Genomic DNA, 16,566 nt, shown 5'->3' on the forward strand with positions numbered 1-16,566 from the left:
TTTACAAAAAAAAATGAGACAAAAAGATAAATAATAAAAAATTTTTCCCTCGTTAGGGAACGCAAGTTATGGAAGTGTGAAGAAAAAAAAGAAGAAAAAACTTTTCCGAACTTTGAGTAATCTGTATTGTGGATGGAAAAAAGCATAGAATAGATTAAAAAATATCAGTAGCTAATCTGCTGGGACCAAAATTGGGTGATTCGACACCATTAACCATTTTAATATTGCGTTTTATTTCACATTATTTTCTCTAACTATCCTAATTAGTAGCTTAAAGTATTTAGATAGATGTAAAAATAAAGTATCTGTTTTTATTAATGCATAGCATTAGGTTACGAAAAAATAGTCAAAATTCAAAAGTTAAAAAAAAAAGAAGTCAAAACTAAACTGAAGAATTACTAATGGCAATTCCATTAGTAAATCTTTCGTTTGGCTATTCACCCTGTAAATGTTTATTCTCAGCATGGTATATTTCCTTGCAGTGAAACGAATCGGCGGACATTAAAAAAACTTTTAACTCCGTTCGTTGAAAATGTCGACTCAAACAGTTTTTTAAAGATATTTATTGTAATCTTCAATTTCAAAATTTAAAGGTCTCCATCAAGGAAAAAAACGAGACCTCTTATTACTAAAACCTAATAATATGGATAGCTAAATTGATGCGAATTCCTTATTGATTATGTGATTTTATTTGAAATTTAAAATAATTTGGTATTATTTTATTCACTGAAATGTTATTCTATTAATCAAACCTATTCATCAATTTTTAAATTTCAAGGTTGTAAATACTATTGAAACTTTTTTAAAAATTCAACTTTAAAAAGTACTTGCCTCCTTAAAATTTAAAATTTTTAACTACAATTGGCTCATTGCAACACAGTTCAATAAATAAAATGCAATGAAATACTCAAAAAAAATTAATTAACTTGTTAATAAAGGAGATAATAGCATTCAGTCTCTTCTCCAAACGTTAATAGGGCTGAAGGGCACTTCTCAAAAAGTGAAAACAATAACTTGGCAAAAGCTAATTGATATTCCTGTTATATTCAGAAATATTAACTATTTATGTGAAATATATTTTTCTATTTAAGTAACCACTTTCATCGCATCATCAGATTATTTTAAAACTATACATATATTAAAAACATTTATCGACGTTCGTTACATGAGTTTGACAATCCTTCATTTCAAGTTTAAGAAAATGGTCTTTTGCTGCAAAAAAAAAAAAAAAAAAAAAAAAAAAAAAAAAAATTTAAAAATACAAGAAAGTACTGAAATGTTTGAAAAATACATTTTGAGGATGTATAAGTAAGTTTAAAGTATTTACTTTCATGTATTTTATGTCAAAATAATAGCGTGGTTTCGTATGTTACTTCTTAAGTAAAATATAACTTACATTTTTTTTAAGGATATTATCAAGGAACCTTTCTAGTTAAACTTTATATTCTTATTTTTATTTATAAATACCTGGATAATATTTTATATAATGCACACACAAAGAAGCTCTCTTTTTTATGGATAAAGTCGTGTAAGATGATGACTAAATTATATCTCTTTTCTTTTTTTCGTTTAACGTTTTTTTTTTTTTTTTTTTTTTTTTAATTTTAATATTTTTATTTTTATTTTATATGTATTTTTAAAAAATTTTTATTGTAATAATTTTTTTTTTGTTCTTCTCCTAAATAAAATCTTTTTATTTTTTTCACCGAGTCTTCTCTTAATTTTTAACCTATTTTATGAGTTCTATTTAGTTAATGCGCAGTAAATAAAATTTATTAATTCCCTTCGTTAATTTATCTTTTCTTTTTGTCTATACTGTAAATATATATATATATCCACTCTCTTTTTCACTTTTAAGAATAAGAATGGCGCAGAATAATTTTTCTGCATGAAAAAAATGTTGGAAAAAAATTGCTGCATAATCATCTGCCTAGGAAAAATATTTGCAAAATAATATTCCAAAATTATCTGGTCTGTTTTTTTTTTTTTTTCTTAAAAAGAAAAAAACTTTAAATCATGAGACAAGTCACTGCGTTTTACGGTAGTTGCTTATAAAAGAATATATGAGAGTACCGAGTGCGTAACCTGTCTTTGATGCCGCTCATATCATATCCCATCAAAACGTGCGACAGAATAAAAAAGAGAGACGTCATCAAATCTCCTTAAAGTTCTATTAGCATGTAATCCTCGTCATAATTCCTCAAACGTAATCACGTTTTGTCCTAAACGTCGTCTAATGACAAATTACCCGTGAGTGCTTCCAGTGTCATTAGAATAAAACGTGTTGACCCTCACGTGACTATTGTGCCGCCCGCATTCTGCATTTCGAACACGTCTCAATCGGTCTGTCTGGTCGTCTGATGAGAGTAGGCCAATGAAATCGCGTGGTTATCTTCTATTTCCCCTTCTCTTTGAACGGCCCTCATTTTCTGTATTATTTTGAAACACTCCACACACCCCCTTTTTTGAAACTTAGTAGCATTCTGCAGCTACTGCGAACTCCTGGTATGTAATTATCGCCTGCCAAAGCGAACGAACTTATGAAGCTGTCGATTTTCTTTTTAAAGTCTCCTGTTTGTTCTTAAGTCGTAGATCATGTATGGAAATTTTATTATAGTGAAAAATACTATTAAGTATTAAAGTGGTCATATTTCTTGCTAATGTGAATGAACTTTTTTATTAGAATAACTCATAAAAAACATCAAAATTCGTAGCTGATGTTGTTTCAATAGTCTTATTATTTCTGTCGTCCATGGTAACTTGCTCTACTATGAATTTCATAGTAGCACAAGTTATCATGGATGATATGCTTTCATATTATGAAAGCTTACACTTTCCTGCAATTTCATTTCATGACTGTTTTTCGATGATTCCGTCGTAATATGAAATGATGCTTTTTTGCGAATTATATGCTATTTTTATAACTGCTGTGAGTTTGTAACTGTTATGCATGACTGTTGGTCTAAAGTCAGCGCAGTCTATGCTTATTTTGAAAATGGAGCAAAACGTCAATATGGAGAAAAGCCACAGTTTTGTCAAAATGAAAAGTATTTGTGGTCTAACTTTTTAATATTTGAAAACTGACTCCAATGCTGCATTACCTGGACTCATACAAATTTTCAAAAAACTGAGAACACGGCAGTGATTTTGATAATTTACATCTAGGTCTGAAAATGTTGCCAAATTGGCGATTTTTAAAAAAGGTTTAATAATTCTTAAAATATTTAATTTTTTTGTAAGGTTCTAAACCCAGATAATTAATTCTTCACGGAAACAATATATAAAGTCTAAAATCATTGCATTGCTTCAAGTGTAAGGCACTTAAAATATGGCTTTTTTATATTTTCCTTGGCGACAGAGCTTCGTGAAATAGCGTTAAGTAACCAATTTAGGACTGAATTCTTTAATCTGTTAAATTATTAGAAAACTCTACATTCATGTTTTTTTTTCCTTTTAAATAATACGTTAAAAATAATTTAAAAGATTGAGATTACAATTCAAGATGCATTAAGGATTAATTTGTAAGTTAAAAATTTGGATTGATTGGTTTTATTGTACTTAAGAATCTACTTTAAAATGTGAAAAAGAAAAAAAAATTTAGGAGTAAGCATAGCTGATTTATGGAGTCATTTTCTAATTTTAATTTTTCAAAGTTATTTACCTAATGTTAGGATATAAGAAAACTATAAAATTACTTCTTCGAAGAAAAACGACGAATTTTGATTTTTTTAATAAGCAATAAAATTTTTTAATTCTATACAATATAATTATTTAATTAATTAATTATTTTTTCACTGTAAAGATAAATGTATGGGAATATTTACTTCAGTCTTATAAGTAGGTTTTTTTTATATGCGTTTAAAATAACATGTCGTTACATTTTTTGGTGGAGGGGAAATAATAATAGTTTCCACCTATATTTAACCTATTTTTTTTTTATATATTTAACTGAGATTTACGTTTTCAAACGTACAATAACGAATGAATATGTTTTCAAACATACAATAACGAATGAACTTAGTTTATTTTATAATCACCCCGATGATGATTTTTCCTAACATTTTCTATAGTTTAACACTTCTTTTTTATTATAGCAGTGGTTTCCAATTTTTTGCTGCTCCGGAACTCTAAATGATCGAAAATCTTTTGGCAGAACCCTTAGTTAATAAATACAAGTAGTTTCTGTGAATATACAAAGAAAAAAAATTAAAAAATGCAAGTAATTTTAATCACATGAAATTTAGTCAACTATTATTCTATCAATAATAGTTTTAAAATTATAAGTTTTGTATCAAGCAATTGAATTCACAGACCTGGAATGGCCAGTTCTAGACTAGTTCTGCGTTTGTTCTTAGTCTATGTATTAGCTGAAAATCAATAAAGTACGCTGCCTGAATTATAGTTTTTGAAAATCAACTGTTATACTTTGAGAATGGTTATCAGAAATTCTTTACTCTGGGATATTTTTATATTGAATTGAAAAATTCGAGGAGAAATAATAATGCAATTTTAAATAAATGCATATCTCTGTCATAATTTATTCGAGATATTGCTATTGGAAGAAGTATTTTTTTAAAAAAAATTATCCTTGTTCTTTTTTTTATTTTTTTATTGTTGTTCTACTTAAAATAATTTGATAAAACTAAAATATCAAATAAATGATGGTTTGTTGCTTGGATATAAATATAATGACAGGTTTCAAAAATCTCTACTGGTTTAAGGAATTTAAATCCTCGGAACCCATGTGAGCCTCCTACGGAACCTCAGGGTTCCACGGAACACCGTTTTGGAACCGCTTCAGTATAGAATAAAATAAGATAGTATTAAAAGTTGTCTGTGCATACACGAAATTTCCCTAAATTGTAGCATTTTGTGGCAACAGCATTCTCGATTGGTTTGCCTTATGCAATCATGATGCAATTTTTTTGAAGAGAGGGGGAACAAAAATATGAGGCAATCATCTAGCTGATTACTATAACACTGAGATTCTGGTGATGTTGCCATTCGTCGCAAACATATCCTCTTCAGACCACCCCTACTGTTCTGTGGATCTCCTTTTCCTGTTTACTTGGTTTGTGTTGGGCACACAAAGTTTATCAGTTGTTCTCGAATAAATCAGATGACTGCTTTCAATTACTTGGAACGGTCCTTCCCCCTCTTCTTTTATCAAAATAACCTATATTTTTGTTTATTTTTCGGTAGGGATTTCTTGTTGGAATATCCCTTATCAAAGAATGTCTGGTTCTTGTCATAGGGGAAAATTTTTATGGCATTCACTCTCTTTCCTCTTGGCAGTTCCGCCATTTTCTTTGTTGGAAGCCGGTACCGAAAAGAACATCTCTGGCAAGGGAGTGTGTTTTCTCTTGAAGCAGGTGTTACATTTCGATTTACTACTCCATTTGTTCTAATTGACTATCATCAGTACCATGAACGATATCTTCTGAGAGGCCTTGTCACAATCCAGACATTCTGACTGTGAATTCGATAGCATTTCGGTTTCAGGTTTTTGGCATCGTACTGGTGTCAGGTATCAATAGATTGCTTATCTCAATTAGTAGAAAATTATATCTTCTCCAATTTCAGAAAGTTTCTTTTTTTTTAAGTGGAAAGATTCTTCTAGCAAAGCTGCAACGTTTCAAAACAAAAACGTCTCAGTTGCACATTTTTAAAATTGAGTTTCTTGAATGAGTGATGTTAGGTTTTTTTCAGAATCAAACATTTTTGCTTTGGACACCGTTTAGATTCTGCATATCATAATTAGTTCGTATACCATATTCGTATATCATATTTTCGTACATCATATTTCGTTTTCATATTTAATTTAATTGCTGCAAATGCAATATCTTCCATACGAAATCCCCCGTGTTGAAATTAGGTGAAAAATCCATGGATAATGCCTGTCTTAATGGAAATTTTTCGTGTGGAATATGACTAAGAAATGGTCTTGTTGACAATATATGTAGCTTAAAAAATTTTTTTTGGGATAATCAAAAATAACTTTGACTTCAATCTCTTACAGCTAATATCTTGCTTTGCCTGAAGGAGGATTTATTTCGTGTACATTGTGGGAAATACCGCTTTTGCATTAACTATTCCGAACGATATTTTACTTCTTGAATATTTTCTGACGACAGTACGTTTTTTCAAAATCTATCGTAGAGACATTAGAAAATATTTGACTTACTAAAAATCTTTTATAGTCAATGTCTGAACTTGGAGTTATCTTTATTGGAGACGTCTGAATCGAATAAAATCTGTCATACGTGTCTTTGTTGATATTGGTTTCAAAAACATGTAAAGATATTCGACAATACCTGGTTAGCAGAAAATTTTTCATGGGCAGTGTCTGAACTGCAGGAAATGTTACGTAAGACGAGTTCTAATTTGTCTGACACCGCGTTTCCAAAGTATCACTTGTCTACAACAGGTACTGGTTCAAAAATATACCGTAGACTTCACGTTGGACTTCATGTGACTTAAAGAAAATATTTAGTACTCGGAAAAAAAATTTCGCGTGCATGAACACCAAAAATGGTGACAACTCTGTTACACCAAAATGGTGTTTCCACTAAACCGAGAATATTTTTCAACACTACTTGATGTTAATTAACAATTAAATATGGTTTTATAATGTGTAATAAAATTTGGTAAATGTGGTAATTTATCATGATTTCTTAAAGCATAAGCATTAAAACTATTTAATCGGTAAAATTTACTTTTCAATTTTGTATTGTTTACTAAATATGTGGCTATAAGAACAATGATTTTGAAAACTAGAATTTCAGTTTAACCCTTACCGTATGAATGGAAAAAATGCAAAATGAATGATCTATATACCGTATGCGTTGGTTTTGTTAGCCAGAATTATTATTATTCTCTTCTACTGTATCATACAGTACGGTAATTTTACCAGAATTGTTTTCTCCGTGTAGGTATCCATAATATATAGATTAGAAAAAAATGCAAGAAAAATATTTAGCTTGACCGGAATATCTATCAGATTGGTGCACAGTATCTAACTTTAAAAATAAACGATCATTTCCCCAAAATGCCTGAAGTGTTCACCTTTTTCCGCCAATGTAATTTTTAGAGAACTATATCCATTTCAGTCCTCTTTTTATGTTATTTTATAACCATCGCTGAACAGGCGACACAATTTTGAGTTTAGGACTACCAATGTTCAATTCTATAACCTTGTAATTTTGTACTTAATCCAGAAGAAAAAGGAAATACTGGATCAAGTATTGGGAGACTTTTTGATGCAACTAACCCTCATTTGCGCTACATGATAAGGAAAAATCCGAAAACCTCCCTCGGCTAGCATGACGTTAAGGACTCTCTAACCCATGATCTACCCGCCACTGAGGATATTTTGTGTCAGCACTGGGGTCGGTGGCAGCCGGGTGGGGAATTCGTATCGACTGGGATTCGAATAACAAATGTTGTAAAGAAAAAACCTCACGTTGTTAAGTAACGACCTGCCATCACTGGGATTCGAACCCGTGTCACCTCATTGTAAGGCCAAAACTCTATCCTCTAAGCTACCATGTCTCTTATATTGACGTTATTGTACTGTTTTAATTATAGATCAGTACCATAATCCTTGAGGTTGAGATTATTCACTAATTCAGTTTCAAAAATCAGTGTTCTTTGAAAATTAATTACTAAGTTAAGAAACTTTTTGTTAAATTTCTATCTCGTTAGTTGGATTTTGTATCGAAATAAATTCTGTTTACCTGATTTTTTAACGTTTATGTTAAGAACGCTAGCAAAATCAATTTATTAATAATGTAACGAAATAATTACACTACTTAAATATAAATGGTTTTAACTAAACGTGATCCTCCCAAGTCCTCTTTTTAAATTTGAAAGGATCATCCGAAGTTCCCTTTTAAACTGAAAATGGTCCTCTGCTTTGGATGAAACATGTTGAGAGATCAGAATATGTCACGAATACATTAAACTAAATCTGAGGGAATACGTAGAGGGCAATATTTAACTTGAAAGAGATTTCTCACATGAGTAATGTCTAAAAGCGGAAAGAAAAAAAAAATTAGCCCGTGTATTTCACGCTGAGCGAAAAAAAGAACAGCGGGAAAAAAAAGCAGGCCGTTAGTAATTATATGAAATTAACATTATTAATAATAATATGAAATATGAATATACTAACAATATGTATATAACGATTCAATTCAGGCCGTTGAGCCGGAATTTAATATTATTGAGTATTTATTGGGATGGAATTAGATATTTTTTAAATAATTAAAATCATTTATTTTTTAAATATTAATTAAAAGCTTATGGAAAGAAACTTACCCCACTTTATTATATTTAACAAAATGAATATGACTCTTAAGCAGCTCTAAATTTGTCATAAATTTTAATAATTACTCTGATTGTATTGCGATGCAATAATAGTACAAATAATATTTTTTTCAGCTAGCTATTTTTTTAAAAACTGTATTCAATTGAAATATTTTTTTTTTGCTAATATTTTTAGTTTTCAAAATCTTAAACTCCTGAGAGACTCTTATTAATTGATACATAATTAATAGCAATACTATTATATATTATGTAATTACATAAAAACTATACAAAGTATTAAAATTACCTTTAAGTCAATTTCAAGTTAAACTTTGTGTATTAATTATATTTTTAATATGTCTAATTACCTTCGAATAATTACTTAGTTACATTAAATTTGTGTTCAACTGACCAAATAACATTGTACATTAAATTTGTGTAAAAGTTAATGAGATGCTTTTTTCCGGTGCTTTTTTCTGGTACTTTTTCCGGGATTTTTCCTTCCGGTTCAAGTTTTATAGTGCTTTTTTCCTGTGAATTGATATCGATGGATATGTTTATGATACAAATGAAAAATATGTAATATTAACCTGCATTAGGGCTGACAAAAATTACTTCAAAATACTATCAACACGATTCTTTCGAATTGCGTGTACTTAAAAAAACCATCGTCTCTTACAGCTGCTGCAGAAACGGGAAAAAAGGACATTAATATTTTCTCAGGATAAATTTCTTTTCCAGCTCCGTTGTCAAGTACTTTGAAAATAAATACTAGATTATTCTTTTTTTTTCCGGGAAGTTCAGGTCCAGACTTTTATATCAGAAATTTCCTCAAGCTTACCAGGCCATATCATTTCCTTGGCTTCACTCCAGTGTTTTTTTCCTGGAAAATGTTATTCCAGGAGTTAGGGTCAGGGCATTAATAAAACTTCAGCGATTCGGAATTTATGAGCAAGAAGACACGGTAACTCCTTAAGAAATTGAATTTTAAAGAAACTTTTATTCCTTTATTTTTTGTTTCGTTTGCCCTTTTCTATTATCTCACAATCTAAAGAAAAATAAATGTTTTAGTCTGCAGTGTTATTTATTTACAAGGTTTATGTCGATGCTATTTTGATTTATTTCTCCTCAGATGATGTCATTGTTCTACACATTGTCTTGCTGCAATTCGTTTTTCGGGTTGAATTTTACGAACCTATTTCATATGGGTGGAAGTCATTGGACACTTTCAGTATCTGACTTTTTTCTTTCAGCTAGCAGCCACCGCCATGCCTCATCGCTCGAAGATTGCTCGCTACTCCTTTGAAATTTGGTGGCCCGTAAAATCGTCAGATTTTAAAGTAATCATTAAAAATCTTAAGACTAATCCCTCTTTCAAAAATTTAAATATTGAGTCAATAATAAGTTATTGAAATAAATTTTAAATTGAAATATATAACATGCTATAGAAAAATTTGCAAAAGCGATACAATAATTACGCTTTTGGAAAACAACATGTATGACGGAACGTTTCCTACGCATTCGTTTAATGTTACATAGTGAGCCGTAGTTGCTCAGGGGATGGAGCATACGCCTTCCAACGAGGTGAACCGGGTTCGAATCCCAGTGATGGCTAGTCGATACGAATTGCGCACTCGTCTCGCACCGAGCACAGTGCTGACGTAAAATATCCTCAGTGGTAGATGGATCAGGAGTTAGAGTCCTTTCGTCGTCGGGCTAACCGTCTGAGGTTTTTGTGGTTTTCCTCTCATGTAACGCAAATGGTAGTTAGTTCTATCAAAAACTCCTCCACGAATGCAAAATTTTCCCAATACTTTATCCAGGAGTTCCATTGTCTTCTGGATTGGGTTCAAAATTACAAGGCTATGGAATTGAACATTGGTTGTCGTAAACTCACAATAGGGTCGGCTGTAAAATAAAATAAAATATTGCAATAAAATGAATCTTATTTTCCATTATATTAAAAAAATATGATCTTATTTTATTTTTATAAACTATAAATGATTTTTGAAGTACATAAGTATACTTATACGTAATCAATTATTCAGCATTTATTTTATACTTACGGTTATTTCCATGAAAGTATTTGAGTAAGATGCCGCGGAAAAAAGAAATAACAAAACAACGCAAAATAATTAATATTTTCTAATGATATATCAATTCAATAATTTATATTAAGAAACCTGAACTACAAAAATTTGCATTAGTATTTCCCATCTTATTTTGCAATTTAAAGTAAAACAATCAAATTCAGCAACAGGAACCTGTCTCACTGCTAATCTTTATTAACGTTTACAGGGCTGATTGTGCTCCGGAAAAAATCCAGATTTCCGGATTTTTCCCTAACAGTGATCCGGAAGTTTCCGGAGATCGAAGGTCCAGAAGTGTCAAAAAATCATTGATCACAGAAGTTTCCGGAAATCAAATTTTCAAAGGTGGAACTTAAAAACACAGTTTATTTTTTTTGTTTGTTAGGGAGAGCCAGAGAGATACTTTATAAGCTTATTTATATTCATGATTATAATATTCATTTTTTATCAGTAAATTGTTATTATAATTATAAACTCAAGAAAGAAAGACATATTTGTAAATTTTAATTACTTCTCCAGGTCCTCATAGGTATGCATAAATGATATAGGTATGTGTAAAATTTTAAATATATTTTAAGTTAACTAAGAAGTATTGAGAAAGAAGAAGAAAAAACCTTGTTTAAATTTGTTTCAATTTGAACTGTTTTTTTTTCTTTTCTTTTCTTTTTTTTTTAAACTTAAGAAATTTTCCGGAATTTTGACTTGGGTTCACAATCACACCTGCGTTTATAATTGTTGTTCCTTGTTTTCATTCCAAAGAAATCCGAAATTTAGCTTTATTTTAATCTTTTTCTATTTATGCATTCACCAAACACTAATTTAGAACTAGATTTGATGCTTCTACAAACTTTTGAATCCAACTACCTGACCTGAAACCTAATTTTTAGGCGGTTATTTCTAAAACAATGACAAAACGTTCATTCTTCGCATTAAATAATTTTAAAATAATTTATAGCTTTTCTTTGCTTAATATTTGCACAATTTGATTTTAAGTTTTTATTTAGGTTTCTATAGCCGAAACGAATTTACGAACCGTTGTTCTAGGATACGCCATTTTTTGCTCCTCTCTCTAACACTTCCAAAACAAATCTAAAAATACAGTGCGCCAAAAAGGAAGAAAAAAAAAGCACTCTGAATAACTTTTCATCTTATGATCCGATTTTCACGCGTTAAGTCTCAATCTTAATAATTCGAGGAGGTGACTTCTAGTATGCTAATCAGTTAGTGCAGACAATATTTTAAGTTACGAAATAGGGAAAAAAAACATATTTTTTCAAAATAAACATACATTATTTTTTGACGGATTTGGTTTTTGACACTCAAAGTATAGGAGGAAGCTGCAATCCAAGATCCTGAGAGAGCGGTTCTGAATATTACTTTTTTACAGGTCTCGAGAACTTTTTAACGAATTAAAAAAATTTTACACAGAATTGTAGAATTTATTTATATTCGTTATTTGTTTCGAAGGTAGTTCCATGTAAAAAGTAATTTTTAATTATTGTTTTTTTATTATTATTTTATTTAAAATTTGAAATTTCGAATTGAAAAAAATTCGCATCATTTTAAAGAATGTAATTTTATTTGTCAAAATACAAAATTTGAACGAAATCGGTCAAATAATTCCTGAGAAATCGAATTTTAACAATCTGCCTTTTTAAAAATCCGATTTCTTATGAACTATTCGATCGATGATTTCGCTTAAATTTTGTATTTTTCCATTTAAAACTACATTTTTTTAAAATGAAGTAAAAATATGTATATTTTAGCAATTCAAAATTTTATGGATTGTTATACATTAAAATAATAAATAATAATAAGCAATTATTAAAAATTATTTTTGTCTGGCATCTTCTCTGGCTAAGCGAATTCTACAATTCTGTGCAAAATTTTTTCAATTCACTTAAAAAGTTCTGGATATATGGCGAGAAATTCGCAAATCAAAACTTTCGACCGAACTTTCGAATCAAAACTTTCGATCGCTCTTCTGACCAAACTATTCGGACCAAAATTCCCAGATTTCGGCTACTCCCATATTTTGGGGGTCAAAAATCAATATCTGCTGAAAAATAGTACGTTTTTTTTTGTCTTATTTCGTAACTTAAAATATGGTTTTTACTAATTAATCAGCATATTATGAGATCAACCTCTCGTACCATTAAAATTGAGACCTTAAACTTGAAGAACCGATCATTAGGGATCAAACATTATTCTGGGCGTTCTATCTACTTTTTTTTCGCTCTGTGCACAATATTAATAAAATTTGCATGATTTACGCAGGCATGGTATCCTTATTAATTTATCATTCAAGGAATAGAAAGAAATGACAATTTCATAAGGTATTGACCACCTTATTTAACAGAATTTGGATTATCTATGAACTATTTTCTTGTCATTTTGCTATGAACTACTTTATAATTATGAAAAAAAGAAAACCACGAAAACCTCCCACGGTTAGTTTGACATCAAAGGGACTCTAACTCACGATCCGCTTACCACTGACGATATTTTGCGTCAGCACAGAGGTTGGGGCGAGCCGGGTGCAGAATTTGTATCAACCAGCCATCGCTGGTATTCGAAACTGGTTCTGGATCCACTGAGCCACCATGACTCACATTATTAATATTGACAGTTTTCTTTTTATTAATTAAAAATGTTTAATATTTGGAAAAGTGGCTCAATGCTTACATGGTTTAATGTCCTAATGCGTGAAAATCTGATTATTAGATCAAAAGTTATTCAGAGTGCTTCGTTTATTATTATCTTGTAAACTGTTCAACTCAGTTCACTATTTCACTTAATGGATTTAATATACCACTATTCCAATATTGACCCTCCTCTCAAGCATGCGTTTTATTTCAACGCTCCCATCGTTCGAAATTTAGAATAAAAACTAAAATATTCGAAATGAAATATAAATCAAACGGGGGGGGGGTGGAAGTCAAATTTTGAGGGAGATGAGTCAGTGGAAGTTTCTGTGAGGAATAAAGTGGTGACGTAATTGGATGGGTCCCTTCTTGGAACAAAAGGGGGAAGGGTGGAAATAGAAAATAACAATAATTCCGAAAGTTATTATTTCAGGGGAGAGAGTGTATTTCCTGTTCACCCCCGAAATGTGGGTCAGCGAGAAGAAGAGAAAAGGGGGGCAAGGTGAAAAGTTTGCCCGAAAGAGAGAGGACTTTTGGGAAAGGGCCAAAAAACTCTTTTCATAAATAATACTCGAGTCATTTTTTATTCGGGCATCCCACATACGGACTATCTCAAATGAGGGGGATGGGGGGTGCATGTCATTTTTTATGCTCTCTCATTTTAATTCTCCTTCTTTTTTAGAAAAATGTATAATATATTTGAAGTAGCTGAAAATTCGCAATTCAGTTTAGGGAATTTATGAAAAGAAATAATATTTACCAATCGTAAGCCTTTGGACCGAACGTAATCTCTTTTGTTAATAAATTGTGACACTTTTATGATTAATTCGTAATAAAATTTTATTATAATTTTGTTTTTTGATTAAGTGTAACGTCTGAAAATTTATAGTGCTTCGTAATGTAACTATAGTCCTTGTAATAAAGAAATAATAATGAATGCATAGATGTACTAAGACTAATAACATGTACTAATTGAAAAAAACAGAATAAATTAAGTACAAAAAAAATCAAAATAAGCGGAACAACTGTACTTATTCGACTAGGGAAATCGAAAAAATTACTGTACTGTTGTTGACGCCAATTATGTTTGATTAATTTTGGTAATAGGTGCCAATTGAAATAAAAAATAAGCTATATGCTGAAAGCAAAATCAAGGAAAATCAACTATTTTTTTAATCCTATTTAATTTTCTTTTATTTTCTTTCATTTATTTTATTTTATTTAATTTTTATATGCCTAAAAATAAATGAAACGAAATTTTAAAAAAAAAGTTGCCAGAGGTGGAAATTTTTGGCGACTTTTCTCTTGTGCCCGGCTAATCGAAAATTTCCCAAGATGATGTTTAATTAATTTTGGTAATATGTACTAATTGGTGTAAAACGTAAGCAATGTACTAACAATCAAATTAATCGGAGAAGCGTTAGTATTATATACGCCAATGTTGCTTGACGCCAATTTCGAATTAGATACTACTGATATAATGGTATCGGGCAGTTTAATAAGTACCGAATACACTAATATAGGTACGTAGTACATAGAAACTCAATTATAAATAGCTCTATGGCTTTATTAATTCCAAGCATGGTTGCTGGGTGAGTCCAACTCCTGATCTGAAAATTCAAGAACATTAATGGAACTTACCTTGGGGTAATCTGGAAATTTATCTTTTAAAGAAGCCTCTTGTTCTTTTCCTTCAGACCCTTCGCCTTCAATTGAGACAGAGAAGACATCCTACGTTTATTGGAGCTTCATCTGTCCTTTTCCTGTTTGGATCTTGGATGACTTTAAACACTCCAGTGAGAGCTCCATAGTCGGCCCTCACAATATCCTCAACGCCTTCAGGCTCGAGCTTGAAGATCCATCTAGAGGTAACCAGCTCTGCAGAAATTTGATGGACCCTCGACTTCATCGACTTCAATCCCGAGTTGAATCGCTGAAAACTCCGAAAGAAGGTCGATTCCTCTGTCTTAAAGTCAATCTTCACAGGCTTTTGCGGCGCATCGGCACTTGTGATGTAGCCCAAATACTTCTCGCAAAAGTTGCACCTGACCCAGTCCACCATGTCATTGCCACACTGGAAAACCAGGGCCCCTCTGAGCATGTGATTACTGATTATCTCGGGCAACCTTTCACCAAAAAGGATTGCTCCAGTCAGCTCCAAGTTAATCTTGAGAATTTAATCAGATTCCCTCAAAGAGAGCCTGTCTGAGGTGAAGTCCCTAGCAATTTTGGAGGATCTGATGGCCTGTGAATAATATGGCCCCGATTGGAAATCCTCCGTAGGATCCCCCAATCCAACTTGGCTATCCTCACAAGGAAGACCACATTTCCGGATTGGGCTTCCCACCCCTGGAACAACATCCTCTCTGGATTTCTTGCCACACACTGGGGTGAAGGTGTTCTGTCCGGTGTGGCCTAGGTCTCTTAGCACCATCGCCTCTTTCAGCGGCTTTCCTCCTTTGCCTCATTTTCCTTCTCTAGGTCTTGGATATTCCGGTGGTCCAGCCTCTGAGTGCATCCGGCCAGATCAGAAGCTCCAAAAGAAGTTTGATTCGTGTTTTCGGATTTCTCCTCCTCATCATTACTAGCAGTGAGCTGTAAGGCAGCGGTATTGGCACTGGGCTGCCCTGAAAATTTACTATGTGCCTCCGGAGCATCCCGAGGAACACTCTAGGACTTTGTGGGGAGAGACTGTTGTGTTTTTTTTAACAGGATCCTGTGCCTAATTCCTGAATGCGTCCCTTATTCAGCGCAACAGACAATGCCGTATCAAATCCTTTCCACTCATCATTGCGATTGCCTGCCATTTAGTGACCCATCAAGGGTATCCAGGGGACACCACGCGAAGGTGGAAAGCATTACCCACAAAATATATTCTTACTTTTACTTTATTAACTATATTTTCGGTATTTAAATATTTAATTAATTATTTAACTTACTAAATGTTTATTGAAATAAATATTTAAAAAATGTATTCTATAGATATTTTTAAAGTAATATATTTTATATAATAACTATATAATATAATGTAATAAATATATTTTTATAAATATTTTGTATGATAAATATATTCTTACGTGTCAACTATAATTTCATTATTTGAATATTTAATTAATTATTTTTAATTATTTACTAAAATAAACATTTAATAAATAGATAGATATTTTTAATGTAAATATAAATGTATTTTTCTAGATACCTTATAAAATATTTTAAAAATATTTTCATAAATGTATTTTACGAATATTTTCTTAAGAATCGTTGACTGTGAGAAAAAATATTTTGACTCGATGCCTCATAACACAGAGGTAGAACTACCCTTTATGTTTAACGATACTATTTTCATTTACCTGAATTCTTCTGGGGGAAAAATTCAGCTAAAAGTAATATAATATCCCGAAATATAACAGATTTCAGTATTTCTATACCAGTTTTTCCCTTTCGTTTCCCTTTACTTTAAGGAGGGAGGGCTAAAAAAGAAAAAATAATAATAAGGTCCAGCAGCATATCTTTCCTTTCGATTTTTT

The sequence above is a fragment of the Parasteatoda tepidariorum genome, chromosome 6 (genome assembly GCF_982258835.1).
Source record: "Parasteatoda tepidariorum strain Cologne lab strain chromosome 6, Ptep-v5.0, whole genome shotgun sequence".
Lineage (NCBI taxonomy): Eukaryota > Metazoa > Arthropoda > Arachnida > Araneae > Theridiidae > Parasteatoda > Parasteatoda tepidariorum.